A 17,605-nucleotide genomic window follows, 5' to 3' on the forward strand; every position below is an offset into this window, starting at 1 on the left:
ATCACGCTGCCTCAAGCCCGCCAAGGCAAGTGCTACATGCTCCCAATGGTAGAAGCCACCACTGGATGGTTGGAGACCTACCCTGTGCCTCATGGAACTGCCCAGAACACCATGCTGGGCCTTGAAAAGCAGGTCCTTTGGAGGCACGGTACCTGTGAGAGAATTGAGTCCAACAAAGGGACTCATCTCAAGGACAGCCTGATCAACACCTGGGCTAGAGAACCTGGCACTGAGTGGGTATATCACATTCCTTACCGTGCACCAGCGGCCAGGAAAGGTCAGCAGTGCAATGAACTCTTCACAAACACATTGAAGGCAATGGGGGGATGGGACCCTCAGGCAGTGGGAGCTGCATTTAGCAAAGGCTGCATGGTTAGTTAATAGCAGAGATTCCACCAACCAAGCTGGCCATGCCCAATGCAAACCCCTGTGCACAGCGGGTGGGGACAAAGTTCTGGTGGTGCACATGAGAGGTGTGCTAGGAAAGACTGTTGGGATTCATTCTGCCTCGAGCAAAGACAAACCCACCTGTCTTTGCTCAGGGACTGGATTGGACTTGGTGGATGATGCAGAAAGATGGATCAACACAATGGACATCTCCAGGGGACCTTGTTTTTGGGGTGAATTGCCCAAACCACTGTGCCTGTATCCATATCTGCATGTATGTATGTATGTATGTATGTATATAATTGGGATAATGTATGGATGTATATAGTTTAAAAGTGAAAGTTTGATGTAACATGTTGGTATGGGAAAAATTCAGGGTGGAAAATGTTGTGTGTTTGGGGTGGTTTTTTGGGGAATTTTCTCTCCTTTGTTACCTGAAAAGGGGGACGTGGCAAGGAGAGGGCAGTTGATGCCTGTGGGGAATGAATTGCCTGTGGGGCAACTGAGATGCAAAAGAACTGGCCAATGACTCTCCCATTCCACTGGAAGCTTCCAGGGAGGGAAGGCAGGGTTGGGCACTGGCCTGCCAAGGGAAGAACCAGCTGGCCATGCTAGGAGCAGGGCACTTTGGGCAGTTTTTGGTGATGGACCTGGCACTGCTTCAGGATTCTCCTTGACATCCATAGGTGAGCCCATTGGTTGCTGCAGCTGCTGATTGATGGGGACTTTTCCACACTCACCATCACCAAGGAAGATCCTCACCATCTGCGTGTGTGCTTGAGGGGAAACGGGACCACCCCACCTATTCTCTCTCTCTCTGGAGAGAGGGAGCCCCAGGGGCTGCTTGGCTGGAACCAGAGCAGAGCTGGCATGGCCAGGATACTGCAAGAGCCAGGTGAGAAGCTGGGAAAAGCAGAGCCCCAGCTTCCCTGTGTCCCCGAGGCTGCCGTTAACCCCTGGGCTGGCTCAGGGCTCGCAGCCGTGGCCCCTGAAGCCGCCTGGGCCGACAGCGCCCCCTGGAGCCAGGGCAGAGTCACTGCAGCAACTCTGCCTGGCCTCAGCTCACAGCGCCCTCTGCCGGCTGAGGTCAGAACTACAGCAAAGGCAGAACTGCTCAACGGGTGGGAAGAGTCTGGCATTGCTTTGGGGGCGCTGCTGCTTCTTCTCTCTTCCTCACCTATATATATATATATATATATATATATGTATATTCTAGTGAAGAAGTGATATTTCTCTTCCCATATCTTTGCCTGGAAGCCCTGTAATTTCAAGTTATAATGATTTGGAGGGAGGGGGCTATCTCTCCATTCCAGGAAGATTCCCAGCTTCCTTGGAAGACACCTGTCTTTTCAACCAGGACAATCTGCTATCATTAATGGAGAAATTGACCTAGGAGGTAAAGGAACTCACAGATATTAGGCTTCAGCCCTTACCTAGGAATTGTTCCTGATCTTCACAAAACAGGGGCTTCTATGGCTTGAAGAATAGTCTTTGAATGATCTCTACAGCCCAGCTTTTACTTCCCTCAGAGTGCTCCTTCCCACAGTATGTCACACCAGTCTGGCACAGTTCCTGTGCAGGTGACATCCACTGCCACCAACAACAGGACCACTTTACTCACCACCAGTGAGAGGGAGTGTGGATCATTCCATTTTTTCCCACATAAGGTATGGATCAGAAGTCTCTGTTGTAAATCCTGCCAAATCTTTCTGAATAAGTACATACAAGCAAAGATGCCTTGCACAGGATCTACCTTCTTGGATCCCTGGTGATCAGTGGCACAGAGTCTAGCAGTGGACCCTGGAAGGACAATGCTGAGCCCAGTCCTTCCTGAGTGCTTTGTCAGTAAACTGGGTGAGGGGGCCAGGCTGTGCCCTCCCACAAACCAGGAGCAGTGGCTGATCTGCCAGAGACAAGTGCTGCCATGCAGAGGGACAGTTCAGCAAGGGGGACAGTCCAATGACAAGTGCTGAGTCCTGTCCTTGGCAGGGAACAACCACAGGCAGCGGTGACTGCTGGGGGCCACCCAGTTGGAAAACTGAAGTTTGTCCGGGTTCTGCTGGACACCAGGATGCCCATGGGCCAGCAATGTGCTCCTGCAGCAATGCAGAACAGCGTCCTGGGCTGCACTGGGAGCTGTGTCACAGCTGGCAGAGGGAGGGGATCCATTCCCTCTGCTCCACACCAGTGAGGCCAGCCCTGGAGTGCTGGGCCCAGAGCTGGGCTGCCCAGGACGGGACACAGGGACAGACTGGACAGAGTCCAGCACAGGGCCATGAAGTTGATGGAGGGACTGGAGCGTCTCTGCCATGAGCAGAGGCTGAGAGAGCTGGCCCTGCCCAGCCTGGAGCAGAGCAGGCTCAGGGCATCTCATCCCTGTGGATGAAAAGCCAGGGGGAGGCTGCAGAGGGGACAGGGCCAGGGACAGCCCCGGGGGCCTCGGGCACAAAGTGACCCACAGGAGGGGCCCTCCGAGCTCAGGAGACACTTCTGCACTGGGAGGGTGGCCGAGCACTGCCGCAGGTGCCCGGGGAGCTGGGGGAGTCTCCATCCCTGCAGAGACTCAAAAGCCACCTGGACACTTCCTGGGCAGCCGGCTCTGGGTGGCCCTGATGGAGCAGGGGCTGGGCCAGGTGACCTCCAGAGGTGCCTCCAGCCTCCCCCAGCCTGAGATTCTGTGACTCTGAGAACAAACAGGCTGCAGCTTCCTGAGGACAAATGAAAAAGCTCCACACATGGCAGGTTTCTCCTGCCCTCACCAAAGTGGTTCATGGCACATGTCTCCCTTCTGCAGATTCCTCCCTGGAGTCAGGATGCTCCTCAAGGTCACTTCTTGAGGCTGAGAGAAATGTTTGCCCATTATCATTGGTTTGGGTGAGTAGCATCAATCATTAAGAATTGGTTATTGCTGGCTTGACAGAAATTGCTTCAATGTTGCTTCAAAATATAATGCACTATACTGGAAGTTAGAGGTCTCTGCACTGGGTAGTAAATAAGCCTGATACAGATTTATTAGTTTAATGGCAATCATAAGAAACTCTTTATTTTTCTATAAATATATCTTTCATCCTATGGAACACAGTTGTATAAAGGTTCAATTACACCTATACTATCCTTTAAACATAAACTACTGACTAAGTCTAAAACTACATCCAGCTGCAGCCTGGCTCCTCTCTGAGACGTTCAGGAAGCAAGGAGGTCCCTTCTGCACCTTGTGTCTCCTGCCTGCTCCCTGCACAGCTCTCCAGGTGGTGCTGTCGCTCTTGGGCCAGCTGTGACTGCAGCAGGGCCACCTGAAAGAGGCACAAGGCCCGGCTCAGACAAGCCCACGCTGGCAGGAGCACCTGCAGCCCCACGGTACCGGCTCTCGGGGCAGACACAGCCTCCAACTCCAGCCCTCACCAACACTCTGCCCTTGGGCAAGGGCAAAGGAACAGGCTCCCAGACACAACAGAGCTCAGAGCATCAACAAGTCCACTTCCAGGCTGCCAAACCCTTCCCACGTACATCCCTCAGCCACCACAGGTCTATTACAGACACTTCCAATGGGATTTAGGAACCCAGCTCTGATTTCCAGAGCACACATTTGGGCCACTGACCCCTTTCTCCACAGGCCATGCCTCAGTATGAGGGCTGCTGCTCCTCTGAGATACTGGAGGACTCTTCTATTTCAGACTCAGGGACAGGCAAGATAAAGTAGTCTGGGGGGAACACTCTCCTAAAAGTTCTGATTCTTCTCCTTTCAGGTTCCACCTGCACATTGGATGGGAGAGAGGGTCACAGAAACCTGTCAGCAAACATGGAGCAAAAGGACCTCTGGACATCAAGGCAAGGAGATCCCTGCTCTGAGACCCTGAAGTGCACCAGACAACAGTGGGGGCAAAAAGCTCTCACTGGAGGCTGTGCAAGAGAGGCCAGTGTGTGTGTGCAGGGACACGGGGCCAGGGAGGGAGGCAGCGCAGTGAAGGTGCCCTTGTGAAAGCCATGGGCTGCCACAAGAGAGAGAACAAACAAAGGGGTGTGCCACAGCAGGGACAGGGAGAGGCAAGGCAACGAGCAGAGGTCTCCAAAGCACTGCCTGGCCTAAGGTGCCAAGTTCCAGAGGAGCCTGAGGCTCTGCAGAGGCAGCCAAAGCCCAATTTACCTGCTCACCACTTCTGGGCACAGTGGATAATTCAGGCCTCTCTCTCTTCTCCTTCTCTGCTGATGCAAGTGGTTCCTTAGATTCCAGACTGGTCCTTGAGCCACCTAACAGCTGCTCCTCTTGTGCTCCAACAGCCTGCTGGGTGTTCAGAGAGGAGATGATGCCCATATTTCAAACACCACAGAAGCTGTCCCTCAGAAATCTCAGTCTCAGGCAGCATCCTCAAAGCACCAGCAATGCAGCTGCTGTTCAGCCCTCTCAGTACAAAACTCAGCTGGGTTTAGTTCATCACTCTGCTCACCTGCTCCATTCCTTTGCACACAGAATCCGAACCCCCACGTGTTGCCTCCCCTTTTGTGGGCACAGGAGAAGCAGCTCCCCATGCCCAGCTTTGGCCTGGAGATGTTTGATCAGCATGTTCCTGCAAAGGCAGCCCAAGGTCAGGGAGCAAATTCTCCCTCTCCCAAACATGGTAGCATTCCACATGGAGCAGAGCACAATGTGGGAAACCAAGCCCAGGGGAAGAATGAGCCTTCAAGCAATGCCGAGGCCTTGAAACTCCTCTAACTCTTCTTTCCTGACACCACAGGCTTCTGTTCCAGAGGAGCCTGAGGCTCTGAAGAGGCAGCCAAAGCCCAATTTACCTGCTGGCCACATCTCCTGGGCACAGTGGATAATCCAGGCCTCTCTCTCTTCTCCTTCTCTGCTGATGCAAGTGGTTCCTTAGATTCCAGACTGGTCCTTGAGCCACCTAACAGCTGCTCCTCTTGTGCTCCAACAGCCTGCTGGGTGTTCAGAGAGGAGATGATGCCCATATTTCAAACACCACAGAAGCTGTCCCTCAGAAATCTCCATCTCAGGAAGCATCCTCAAAGCACCAGCAGTGCAGCTGCTGTTCAGCCCTCTCAGTACAAAACTCAGCAGGGTTTAGTTCATCACTCTGCTCAGCTGCTCCATTCCCTCCCATACGCAATTCCAAACCCCCATGTGTTGCCTCTTCATGTGTGGGCACAGGAGAAGCAGCTCCCCATGCCCAGCTTTTGGCCTGGAGCTGCTTTGAACAGCAAGCTCCAGAGCTGGATCAGTCATTCTGGGTGTGCCAGGAATCAATCTGGCAGTCAGTGGCCTCTGGCTTGAGCCAGGCAGACAGACAAGGCTCTTTACCCAAGCAGGCCTGCACTGACAGGGATAGAGACCCACCTCTTCAGGGGAAACATCACTTGAATACTTCAGGGACACTGGAGTGGACTGAAGGTCAACGTCTCGGCCTGCCTGGATACAAGTCTTTCCCTTCAGGGAGCCCAAGTGTTTCTTCAGAGACCCTCTGGCAATTTTACACTTGTTCAGTGCAGCACTCAGAGTGCTCCCTCTTCCTTCCTTCAAAGCAGCAGTCCCATGCTTCAACTCTTCCTGCATGGCTTGCTTTTCACTGTCTAAGTGTTGCATTCTCTCCTGCTGACTTTGCATGTTGAGTGCACGCATTTGATTCTTCTTTTCCATATATCTCATCTGCTGCTGGTACAATTCCCTTTCATGCTGCCAAAACAGGGAGAAAAAGGGTCACTCATTCCCTCTCTCACTTTGCTTTTCATACCAGATCTGGACTCCTCCTGCAGGGGCAGGCACAGACTGCCCCTCTCTCTCAGCCTCTCAGCATGCTGCAGAGCTTTGCTGGGCCCCCCTCCCCTTGATGCTGCATCTTTCCCAGCTCACTCAGCCCATCCCAGCTTCCCTTCTGCCCTTGCCTGACCTCCTGCAGCTCCACTCCAGGGCTCCTTTGGGGAGGAGCTGCCAGAACTGCAGCCAGGATTTCAAGTGCCCGCTAAGCGGGATTCAGGCAGTGCCACGAGGATGTGCTCTCCATCAGGGAGGAAGGGAAGAGCAAACAGCCACAGCCTTTCATTCCCTGGGGCTGGGCTGACAGCAGTGCTTTTCCACCTCTCCTGTGTAGAGTTCCCATGGCTCCATGCCCCAGAGCCCCACTGCCCTCTCTGGGAGCAGCAATGGCCAGATCAGTCTGTCATTCTCTGCTGCCACTCAGGACCAGTTCTCCCCTTGCAGGCACACGTCCTGCTGGGGATCAGACCTTGGCTTTCCTCTCCTCTCTCCCCACTGGCTGCTCTCCCATGGCCAAGGCCAAACACCTTTCTATTAACAGCAAACTTTGTGTTCTCCTCCCTCTTTCCACATCCAGATATTTAGAAAGCTGAACATGGCATTGGACACCAGGAATTCCCCCAAACCATGCAATGTCAATAGGGACACTGAGGACATTGAGAACTAAAGGTTCTAGAGCACAGAAGCCCAGCAGGGAGGAAAATCAGCAGCCTCAGCATTAACTGGCTTTGCCATGACTACAACATCTCCTCCTCCTTATTCAGAAGAATGCAATTAGAAAAGTTTAACTGGGAAAAGGTGCTCTTTAGAACTATGAGCACAAGGTCCAAACATAGCTAGGAAAGGGCCCTTTGTGGCATCTGCCAATCTCACCAGCACATCCTTCCTTTGCTTCTCCAGGATTTCTAATTTCTTCTTCAGAGATGCCACCTCCTGACGAAGAGCCACAGCCTCTTCCTGCCTTTCAGTGGCCTCTTTTTCCAGAGCAGATTCTCGAGAAATGTGCTTGACTTCCTCCTTCCACCAATCTGCAGCAGGAAAGGGGAAAGGAGAAGGAGAAAGAGGCAAGCAAAGCAAAGGCAAACTGATGTGCATCCTGCAGAGACAACAGCACTGTCTTCTCTACCTGCCTGTGGTTGCCAGGCACTAAGCCCAAAAAGGCTCCAAAGCTGACAGAAATGAAGGAAACTTCCAGGCAGAGAAAAAGGCAGGAATGAAAGGAGCAAGGTTCAGAGGGATAGGAGAGTGTGTTTGTTCTTGTCCTTGTGCAGAGTGAGCAACTCAAGAGAGACAAAGCACAGGGGATGCCTGTGCAGCCCTGCTCCAGAGAGGCCAATAGCCTGGAGGCTCTGGCAGGGCCTGGAGTTTGGGGGAATGGAGCTGAGGCATCCAGCTACAGCTCCTCAGCTGGTGAGACAGCATGGGGCAGTGAGTGGCAGAGGAGAAGCTGTACCTTGCTCACTTTCATCCAACTCCTTCTGCAGCTCCAGATTGTGGGCTTTGAGGTTGTCTCTCTGAGCTTGTGTCTTCCTCAGCTCCAGCTCCACAGCCTCACACTGTATGGCCAAGGCAAGAGCTTTGTCATCAGAGCTCTGGAGCTTCACACGCAGCTCAGACACCTCAGCCTGCAGCACGTGCACAGAGTCCCTCAAAGAGCGTTCTCCTGCTCGAGACTCCTCCAGCTCCTTCAGCAGCTGCTTCTGTTGAGTTGCCTGGGAAGCCTCCATCTGCAGCACTGCGTCCTGCAGGGCCCGGATCTGGAAGATGGATGCACAGAGCCTCAGGGACAGGGCTGCTCCTGAGGCTGCACAGCGGGCCGCAGGGAGAGCAACGAAGGAGAAATGACTTCAAGCCAAACCCAGAAGGCACAGAAGCAAGGATGCCAATGGAGACAAATGGAGAGAAAACAGGGAAAGGGAGGCAATGGGCATCCTTGGGCTGCAGCTCGGAACAGCGGCTGAACTGGCTGTGCTGGAAGTGCCCTGCCCAGCCTGCCACAGCCACCTCTGTGTCCCCACATTGCTCAGTGCCTGGCACAGGCACCAACTCTGTCTGCGACAACACTGCCAACAGAGGGACAGAGAAGCTCCAGAGGAGTCTGCTGCTGCTTCTCCTCCCACATTTCCTGCTGGGACCCGGGAGAAAATGGGGGAAAACTTCTGCAGCAGACACCAGATCCAGCCTCAGCCTCAGGGTGCAGCAGCAGCCCCGGGCAGAACACGACAGCTGTGGATGCTGCTGGCAGGGGAAAGAGGTTGGGGCCTCCAAGGCAAAGGTGCTGTTGTGTGTCCCTGGAGAAGAGGATGCCACTGCACAGCTTACCTGTGTGTTGAGCTCCCGCAGTTGTCCAGCGCGGTTTGAGGAGAGCTGTTCGGCCTGCTGGAGAGCAGATTGACACTGAGACACCTGATTGTTCAGTGCCGAGTTCTGCTCTTCCAGCGTTCTGAGGCACACATTCTTTTCTTCAAGAGACAGAATCAGCCTAGAAGGAAAGCAAGCAACTCATTACTAAATGGTATCACATTTTATCAACTCTTAGGACTCACACCACCTCAGGGGGAAACTGCTCTGCCTGATGAGGTTTCTCTCAACAACTTGGCTGTTTAGACTTGACTGTTCCGCCTGCAGTCCCTGACCAGCATGTGCCTACTCTGCTTTTGTCCCAGAATGAACAGCGAGTTCCTGCCTCCATGCCATACGTTCTTTCTGAGCTGGGAATGTGAATACAAACCTAACAAAGTCTTGCAATGAAGACATTAGGGGAGAGGAACAATTTTCTTCTGACTAACCAGGCTCCAAAGCAGGGAGGTTTGGTCAGCATGGAAGAGACATTTCCTTTCCCCATCTTACACATCCAGGTAGCAGGAGCAGCACCCTAGAGCCAGGGAATCTCTGGCAAGTTCCCGAAGATTTACCAGCACCCATCCTACTTTCAGCTGGAGAAACAAAGGCAAAAAGGGCAACTGAGGCTTGGAGCACAAACTGATGGAAGATGCAGAAGGCTCCAGGCAAGCAGGAGTGCCCTGCCTTTGCTTTGTCTTCTTCTTGGAGGAAGAATCCTGTGGCACTGAAGCCTGGCAGGATTTGATCAGCTACATGAGCCCCCCATAGCTTGGTCCTGTTCCTTGCATTCTTTGCACAGTCAGAAATGCCTGTGACTGTGCAGGGTGGCAGGGACCCTGCTTGACCCCCTGCAGGCAGCGGGGGACATTGGATCAGGAACCATGCAACAGAGACATTCTTGTTTCTGGGCTGCCTCCAAGGCCCAGCTGGCCTAGAGCAGCACTCAGGGCCTTAAGATGGTTCTGCCCAGAAAAAGCATCAGATGCCAGGCTGATCCAGATCCCAAAGGCTTCAAGTTACAGGCCCCAAGGTGGAGCTGATGGATGTATGCAGCTCCTTACAGTGCACCTCGGGCAGTGTCAACACACCCACCTAACAACACAATGACCCCTAGAGGGAAAGGGCTACCCCCAAAGCCTTTATCTTCAGAAGAACTCTATCTGAGGGCTTAAAAGAAAAGAAAGTGAAACTCAACATCCAGACAATGAGAAGTGTCTGCACGGAGAGTTAAAATCAGCCACTTAAAAAATGCTGCCAGAGTCCCTGGCAGGTGCAAAGATGGCAAAGAGGGAATCCATTCAGCACAATGCAGAGTCCCACAGGCTTTCATTTACCTGGCCTTTTCCTTCTCTAGAGCATTGACAGAAGCCTGCAATTCTGAATTTTGCGGTGCCACTTCTTCCCATTGACTCCTTTCCCTCTCCAAGTTCTGCAGATGCACTTGAAGCTCCTTGTTCTGATGTTGTGCCTCCTCCAGCAGCTTCTGGGTCTGCTCAAGCTCCAACAGCTTCTCCCTGGACTCTTCCTGGGCCTCCCTCACATCTTGCTGGGCTCTCTGTGCAGTCCTTTCCTGGCACTCTTGGGAGGCTGCCAGCTGAGATGTCAACTCTGCCACCTCCAGTCAAACAGAACAAAGCAGTCAGAGGCTACAGCCACAGCTTCTCACACTCAGCCACAGCACAGGCTGTGAGCAAAGGTAAAGGACAACTTTCCACTCCTCCCTGTCCTGAGAGCACCACATTCACAAAGGACATGGACAACTTGTTTCAGTCTCTATGTGGCCCACCCGCAAGGGCACCTGAGGAAGCACCTGCCAAAGCAAGGCTAGCAAGAAGAGGCCAGCAGGAATCCATGCTGCTGCTTGCTGGCCAGCAGCACAGAGGACTAGCCCAGCTGTCCAGAGCAGCAGCTGACATTCAGCAGAGCCCTGAGTGTCCTTCAGAGCAGCTGCCATGGAGCCCCCAGAGCACGAGACAGCCCCAGGGCTCACCCCAGCAGCTGCTGCTCTGCCATGGAAAAGCAAGAAGGCCACAGACCCCTCGCTGCATGACTGCAGTGCCACTGCTCTTTCACTCACCTGCTTTTCTAGAGCCTCCCTCTGCTCAAGGAGGAGATTCCTTTCCTCTTTGAGGCCTTGTAGCTCTTCCTCGTGCCTCCTCTGAGCTGCCTGGGCTTCTCTGCGAGCTCCCTGCAGCTCATCTTGCAGATTTGCCTTGATGGTCTGGCAACAAAACACAGAGCAACTTCCTTGGACCTGCCCTCAGGCTCAGCTTTTTCCACTTGCTGCCTCAAAATGCCATTCCCTCAGCTGCTTCTTTTGGCTGCTCTACCCAGCTCTGCTTCCACTGCAAGCCTTCCTTCCTGGGGCTGAGCTCTGGAGCTTACCAGGCTCTGTGCTCCCAGGGCCTGAAGCAGCCCTTGCTTCCTCAGTCCCAGGAGCTGCCTTTTGTGCCCTTGTCACTGCCCTGCCCTCTGTTGCCTGCCTACTCACACTTACCTGCCCCTTCTCCTGCTGCTCTGTCACCTCCTGCCTGAGCTGCTGCACCTGCTGGCGGGCTCGGCTGAGCTCTCCCTGAGTTTGGAGCAGTGCCTCTGATAAAGCACTCTTCTCCTTCTGCTCTTCCAGCAGGACCTGCACAGGAGGAAAGAGCAGAGGGCTTCACGCTCCTCCTGCAGCATCCGTGTGGCAATGGGCAAAGACTGATGGGCTCACGTGCTCTCAGAGCACTTGGCTGCTGCTCCCCTGGGCCACTGCCTGCCCTGGGGGAGACACAGCTTCCCAGGAAGTGACTTAAAACACAGCCCAGAAGACATCTCTGCGTTACTGTTCAGAAATACTCCAGGCAAGCCTGGAAAGATTTTTCTCTTGTCAGCGTTCCTGCTGCACCCTTCCCATGCCCACAAAAGAAAAGTCCTACAAACTCACCTTGGCCATGAACATCTACCAGTACACACCAAAAGGGCAGCAGAAGGAGAACAGTGAAGATACCCTGAGGTGCATCTTAGAACAACAGAGCACAAGAGCAGCACAAAAATCTCAGCTGACAGCTGATGTTTCTGCCTGGCTTCCTATGAGAGGGCTCATTCCTGGGGCCAAAGACAGCCCCGTTCAGCTTTCACCTCCCCTAATTCAATGCAGGAGACACAGAGGGCATGCTCCACACAGCCCCATATCCTGCCATCTCTCACAGCTCCAGCCTTGCAAAAAATCACACCAGCTCTCCTCTCACAATCATTACCTCTTGCTTGGCATTCTCAAATCTCTTTAGCTCTTCTTGTTGGGCCAGCAGGGTGGCAACTTTCTGCCTCATCTCAAACAGCACCTTCTTGTGCTCCTGCTCTCTCTCTGCCTTCTCTTTTTCCCATTGCTCCAGCGTCTCCTCCATCTCTGCACGGTGCCTTTCACGCTCACTTGCCTGAGGAGGGGAGGAAAAATTTGCAAGATGAAGCCCCAGGCAAGCTCCTGGCTGAAAGATGTGAAGCTCCATCCCTCCCACAACCCCCAACTGGAAAAGACAACAGCACTGGCTTTCTGCACTCCAGAAGCTGTGTCCTGTCAGGGAATTCAAAAGGAGGCTCAGCAGGTGCAAGAATCACAGACTTGTGGAATCTCTTCTGCTGGCAAAGACCTTCCCAAGCACCGAGTCCAAGCACTCAGAGGAGGAGGTGTCACCTTCCCCTCTCTGATGCCCCAGTCACAAGGACTGAAGGACCAGGAACAAGGGGCCTGTTCCATTTGCTTCCAGCCCAAAGCTAATCCCTCTGTCCACCATGGAAGCACAGGGAGAAAGGAAACGAGTTCCCACGCTTGCAGCCAGCAGCACTGTTGGCATCTGCTCCACGCTGGCATCTGCTCCACGCTGGCATCTGCTCTGTGGCAGGTGGCACTCGGGGATGATCCTGCCCTGGGCTGCCGCGCTTTGGGTGGGCACTGCCCAACCTGCTCTGGAACTCCTCTTACACCCTCACTGAAGCCATGGCTGCCTTTACTGTCCCAGCACCATCCTGGGGGCCTTCACACTCCTCCAAGTCTCAGCTGCTGGCTCTGCTGCCCGGCCCAGCAGCAAGAGGCCTCTGGCAGAGGATTGCTGCCCTTTCACACCCTCAGCCTCTGCTTGTGCTGCACCAACCCACAGGGCTGGCTTGGACAATTCAGAAGCATATTGTCCCCTACCAGGTCTTGCAGGAGCTTCTTTATTTCCAGTTGCTGAGCAGTTCCCTGAAGCCTGAGGCTTTCCTGAGGCTGCTGCTCTGCCTGCAGGAGCTGTTGAGCTGTGTCTTCCTGTTCCTGCCTCCTGAGAGCTCTCGCTGCTTCCAGCTCACCTTGCAGGCACTTCACTTCTCCTGCAAACATGACCAACAGCAAGATTCACATTCTTGACTGACTTTACTGACCACAGGCCCTTTCAGTGCCTCCAGCCCTACCATTCCTCAGAAGTTCTGTGGACAGAGACAGCTTTACAGGGTGCTCAGCTTCTCTAGTCAGGGGCAGCAGCACAAACAAAGCACACGAGGTTCTCACCTTCTATCACCACTTTGTCCTGTGTGACTGTGAGCACTCGAGCTTCCAGATGGTTCCTGGTGATCTCCAGCTGTGATATCTGCAGCTGAGCAGCAAACAGCCTGGATTGCAGGCTCTCCTTTGCTGACCTACAAGTTGCAAAGATGGACAGACATGAGTTGCTTGCTCCAGACACCCACAGCCGGTTATTCCAGGACGACGTGGCTCAAGATCCCCACGCCTGAGGATGGAAAATGGCTCCGCTGGAAACTCGTCCAGAGAAGGCACATCTGGGCCATTTCCAGAGCAGAGCAGGGCCTCTGAGGGACTGCCCAGGCCTTCCTTATGGCCTGCCCTAGCACAGGCAGCCCAGCCCAACTTGGCCTCAACAGCCAAACCTTCACTTGCTGCTCCTGACCTATGACTCTGGGTAGCTGTGCCCAAACAGGCTGGAGCAACAAGCAAAAGCCCAGTCCCTGCTCACAGCCCTTCTCTCAGCAGCACTTCCAAGCTGCTTTGCAGGGGGACAGAACAGACTCTTGTCCTGGCTGACTCCTGACTTTTTAATGCTCTTGATAATGGACAGAAAGGTACATCATCTTCCAGACACCCGGGATTTAACGAGGCTTCAGAACTACTTTGCAGATACAGTAAAATCTCATGGTCATGGCAGCACCTGTGAAAAATCAGATCACCCTTTTTTCCGAGCAACAACTACCTCGATGCAGAGACTGCAGTTTCAACTCTTGCAAGGTCCAGGAGTAGACTTGCTGCCTTTATTTGAGTGTTGCTGAACAAGCAGGCAGTAGCCCAAGGGACTTGTCCTTCTTTACACAGTGAGAGGGACCATGCAAAGGCACCTTGGCAGGTTTGGCAGCTGGGTGCCCACCAACAATCAGCAAGAATGCCCAGAGGCTGTTGAGAATTCCAAAGAGCTTTCCCTGCTGCTCTCTAACCAGCTCTAGGTCTTGTCCCACACTTCTCAAGAGTGTGCTTGGAAGCAGAAATGCCTCAAGATGGTCAGCAGGAGCATCTGGCTTCACCCTGAATGGCAGCGTGCTACTCCCAATGTGCCAAGGTAAGAGCCTGGAATGCTGAAGATGAGGCTTCCTGGTCTGAAGATCAGGATCATGTCAAGCGACTCAGAAAGGAACAAGGGATGTTCAATGCCCAGAAGGAGGAACCAAACCCAAGAGAAACTTGAGGTTTCACTCAGCATCTGCATGGTTTAACTACTCCTCAGTTCAGGGCTGGCTGGATTGCTTTTGACATCCCACAGGAGTGTGCTCGGTGGCACAAACAGGAGCCCAAGGCTCACGAGAGCTTTGCTGGCTTCACATGACAGAAAAACAACCCTCACATTGTGGCTTTTTTTTTTTTTCCCTGAGACTCTTCCATATTGTGTCCACGGAATGTAAAACCATCTGAAAAGTTTCAACTCCCTGCCTTTACCTGGTCTCCTCCAGCTGCCTGGCAAGGTCTTGTCGGAGCCACTCGGTGGCTGCCAGTCGGCCCTCAAGGTCAGCCTTCTGGGCCAGCAGCTCCTCCTCTCGCCACACCTGGGCCACTTCATGCCCTTGGCCAGAGGATTCCTGGCTCAGCAGCTCCAGAGACCAGCTCGATGACTCTTCTTCCTTGGAAACCTGCAAGTGGGACAAGGTACAGCTGGAGCCCTTCCTCGGGAGCCCTGTGCAGAGCCAGCCAGTGCCACCTCACAGGGAACCAGAGGACAAGGAGCACCTGTGCCCTGGCCTCAAAGTTTCACAGCATCTGCCCCATGCAGCTCTGATAGCCTGGCCTGCCAAAAGCCTCTGGCACTGTTCCCTTGGAAGTGCTGTGGCAGGCCCTGCTGCCTTGCCTGGGCCCAGACAGCTCCTTCCCAACAAACATCCCTACTGCAAACTCTGTGTTGTCACCCAAAACCACTGCATCTTCCATAACTGCCAATATAATTGACTCTAAGCACCAGCTGTGCTGAACATTTTCAGCCATTACTCCAAAACTCAACTGGCATTAGTCCATCACTCTGCTCACCGGCTCCATTCCTTCCCACACCCAATCCAAACCCCCATGTGTTGCCTCCCCTTTTGTGGGCACAGGAGAAGCAGCTCCCCATGCCCAGCTTTTGGCCTGGAGCTGCTTTGAACAGCAAGCTCCAGAGCTGGATCAGTCATTCTGGGTGTGCCAGGAATCAGTCTGGCAGTCAGTGGCCTCTGGCTGGAGCCAGGCAGACAGACAAGGCTCTTTACCCAAGCAGGCCTGCACTGACAGGGATAGAGACCCACCTCTTCATGGGAAAAATCACTTGAATAATTCAGGGACACTGGAGTGGACTGAAGGACAATGCCAGTGTCTGCCGGGATCTTTTCCTGCAGGATATCCAAGTGTTGCTTCAGAACCCCTTTGGCCAGTTCACTCTTGTTCAGTGCAGCACTCAGTACTTGAGTCTTGTCCCTCGATTTCTTCAAAGCAGCAGCCTCATGCTCCAAATCTTCTTGCAACTCTTCCCTCTCCACTTGTAATTCTTGATTATTTCCCTTATGATTGCTCATCTCAGGTGCATGCATTTGATTCTTCTTTTCCAGATATCTCATCTGCTGCTGGTACAATTCCCTTTCATGCTGCCAAAACAGGGAGAAAAAGGGTCACTCATTCCCTCTCTTGCTTTGCTTTTCATACCAGATCTGGACTCCTGCTGCAAGGGCAGGCACAGGCTGCCCCTCTCTCTCAGCCTCTCAGGATGCTGCAGAGCTTTGCTGGGCCCCCCTCCCCTTGATGCTGCATCTTTCCCAGCTCACTCAGCCCATCCCAGCTTCCCTTCTGCCCTTGCCTGACCTCCTGCAGCTCCACTCCAGGGCTCCTTTGGGGAGGAGCTGCCAGAACTGCAGCCAGGATTTCAAGTGCCCGCTAAGCAGGATTCAGGCAGTGCCACGAGGATGTGCTCTCCATCAGGGAGCAAGGGAAGAGCAAACAGCCGCAGCCTTTCATTCCCTGGGGCTGGGCTGACAGCAGTGCTTTTCCACCTCTCCTGTGTAGAGTTCCCATGGCTCCATGCCCCAGAGCCCCACTGCCCTCTCTGGGAGCAGCAATGGCCAGATCAGTCTGTCATTCTCTGCTGCCACTCAGGACCAGTTCTCCCCTTGCAGGCACACGTCCTGCTGGGGATCAGACCTTGGCTTTCCTCTCCTCTCTCCCCACTGGCTGCTCTCCCATGGCCAAGGCCAAACACCTTTCTATTAACAGCAAACTTTGTGTTCTCCTCCCTCTTTCCACATCCAGATATTTAGAAAGCTGAACATGGCATTGGACACCAGGAATTCCCCAAACCATGCAATGTCAATAGGGACACTGAGGACATTGAGAACTAAAGGTTCTAGAGCACAGAAGCCCAGCAGGGAGGATAATCAGCAGCCTCAGCAATAACTGGCTTTGCCATGACTACAACATCTTCTCCTCTTTTTTCAGAAAAATGAAATTGGAAAAGTAAAAATGGAAAAGGATGCTTCTTAGAAATATGGACACAAGGCCTAACCCTAGGTATAAAATGGCGCTCTGTGGCATCTGCCAATCTCACCAGCACATCTTTCCTTTCCTCCTGCAGGCTCTGCAATTCATTCTCCAGAGAATGACGAAGAACCACATCCTCTTCCTTCACAGCAATGGCATCTTTCTTCTGGGAATTTTCTAGAGAGATTTTCTGGTGTTCTGCCCTCAACATTGCTGGAGGAGGGAAGGGGAAGGAGGAGGGGAAAAGAAAAGTCAAGTTAAACTGATGTGCATCCTGCAGAGACAACAGCACTGTCTTCTCTACCTGCCTGTGGTTGCCAGGCCCTAAGCCCACAAAGGCTCCAAAGCTGACAGAAATGAAGGAAACTTCCGGGCAGAGAAAAAGGCAGGAATGAAAGGGGCAAGGATAAGAGGGATAGAAAAGTGTGTTTGCTCTTGGCCTTGTGCAGAGTGAGCAATCTAAGAGAGACAAAGCACAGGGGATGCCTGTGCAGCCCTGCTCCAGAGAGGCCAATAGCCTGGAGGCTCTGGCAGGGCCTGGAGTTTGGGGGGAATGGAGCTGAGGCATCCAGCTACAGCTCCTTAGCACAGACACGGAGCCTGAGAGGCACCAGCTGTGCACGGGATCAGCCCTAGCACAGCCAGAGGGCACTGCCAGCCACAGCACCTTTCTCAAGAGAAAGCTTTCACTGGCACGTGGATGGAGAAATCTCCTGCTGGCTGTTTCTCTCTTCTGCCATCTCTGGGCACTTTTCCTCTGCGAGGCATCAGTGAGATCCCCACAGGTCAGACAGCATGGGGCAGTGGATGGGAGAGGAGAAGCTGTACCTTGCTCACTTTGCTCCAGCTGTTTCAGCAGCTCCTTATTGCGAGCCCTGAGATTGTCTCTCTGAGCCTGTCTCTTCCTCAGCTCCAGCTCCACGGCCTTACACTGTGTGGCAATGTCCACTGAGATTTCCTCAGAGCTCTGGAGCCTCACACGCAGCTCAGACTCCTCAGTTTCCAATTGCTTCTGTCGAGTTTCCAAGAAAGCTGCCTTCTCCTTCACTGCCTCCAGCAGGGCCCAGGCCTGGAAGATGGATGCACAGAGCCTCAGGGACAGGCCT

This window comes from Agelaius phoeniceus, chromosome 17, assembly GCF_051311805.1.
Source record: "Agelaius phoeniceus isolate bAgePho1 chromosome 17, bAgePho1.hap1, whole genome shotgun sequence".
In the NCBI taxonomy this organism is placed as follows: Eukaryota; Metazoa; Chordata; class Aves; order Passeriformes; family Icteridae; genus Agelaius; species Agelaius phoeniceus.